The sequence below is a fragment of the Cyprinodon variegatus genome, unplaced genomic scaffold, assembly GCF_000732505.1.
Source record: "Cyprinodon variegatus isolate N-32 unplaced genomic scaffold, C_variegatus-1.0 Scaffold1788, whole genome shotgun sequence".
NCBI lineage: Eukaryota > Metazoa > Chordata > Actinopteri > Cyprinodontiformes > Cyprinodontidae > Cyprinodon > Cyprinodon variegatus.
In genome coordinates, this window is record NW_015152241.1 from 10,118 (window position 1) to 11,881 (window position 1,764).

Below are 1,764 nucleotides of genomic sequence, written 5' to 3' on the forward strand. Positions count from 1 at the left end.
AGAGAGAGAGAGAGAGAGAGAGAGAGAGAGAGAGAGAGAGAGAGAGAGAGAGTAGCTGTAAAGAAAAGCAGTAAAACTGTGAAAATTAGTGAAAAGGTTAATTTCCATATCAATATAACTGTAAATAAACCATTAGGAAAATATTTTAAACCACAATAAAAAAAGTGGAACTCAGAAATCAACTTTCTTTTTTTAGATAAACTGAATAAAGTGGGCCTATGGGTGCTATTTTAATGTTAACTCTTCACTTTTTTTTCTTATTTATTTTATTTATTTATTTTATAAATCTGTCTGGGGGATCAGGTCACACCTTTACGTCAGTTTAGTTATTCTTTAATATACTTAGGATATACTGACCTGGAGCCTTTCTTTTCACCTTTGTGTTTTACTTTACTGTTCTATTATAAACTGACAATTATGGGCAAATAAAAAAAATCCTATTTAAGTTTTGGTTATGACTGCTTGTTATGTAATGATTAGTTAAATGTTGGATACACTGTGAAATGACTCAATTTAATTCAAATATTCCAGGCTCTGAATGCAAGTCCATTATCCTGTTCAATACGTCCAATACGTCTCAACAGCAACAGTAGTAGCACCCTCTAGTGGCCAGTGGTCAGTTCTATTATGAACTGACAATTAGGGGCAAAAAGAAAATCCTATTTAGGTTTTTGTTATGGCTGCTTGTTATGTAATTATTTGTTTGATGTTGGATGAACTGTGGAATGACTCACTTTTATTCAAATACTCCAGGTTCTGGTCATACCGTCAACCTGATAATTGGAAGGGTGATGAAAACTGTGCACATGTATATGCAGAGTCAGAGTGGAACGACCTTTCATGTGCATCTTCTCTCCAATGGATCTGTAAAAAACTACCACCATGTAATGCCTGAAAAAATATCTGCTCATTATAATTCACACATCATCGCCCCCCGCACCCCCGACCTCCACCCCGCTCTGGAGTATCTTAGGGTTCGATATTTGGAGCTTTTCTGTTAATTATCTACACCCAACCATTGAATCATTTACATATGTGAATCTTTGTATTTGTTTCCGCTGTACATTTAACATGCCTGAAAATCAGCTCTGTGTTGTATACTTCCTCTGTTTAATGTTTCATACCGGTTATTGTTTATCAAAGATTGCTAAAAAAAAACAAGTTAGCTTCTTACTAAATTCTATATATTTCATAAAATTCTGCTATTAATCTTTCAGTCTCTCATCAACCTCACACCACAGTATCTAGCCCACCCAGTATCTACCCAGCCCCTCTAATAAGTCTTATTCTTACAGTACATACATCTTAAGCAGCCCTCTTTGTTTGTTTGCCCACTATATAGTGAAGACCTTCTGCTGCCCATCTCTACTACTGGACATATAACACTCTTTCTTCTACAACTTTATTTGTACTGCTGGAGGTTTGTTCCTGTTAAAAGGGAGTTTTTCCTCTCCACTGTCGCTACAAGCATCCTTAGTGTGAGGGATTGTATTTGAGTCAATGAGTCAATGCATTCAACTGGTTTTCCTTAGATAGAAATCTTTGAATCAGTTTGACTGTATGAACTGTAAAGTGCCTTGAGGTGACATGTGTTGTGAATTGGCGCTATATAAATAAACTGAATTGAATTGAAATTGTAAGCTCCTTCAAATTACCCTTTAAAATGTAATGATAATAATAGTATCACAAGTAAAAAACAGAAAGATATTAATGGAAATGAAACTATAACTACTTAGAACTCTGCAAAAGTATGGATATTATATA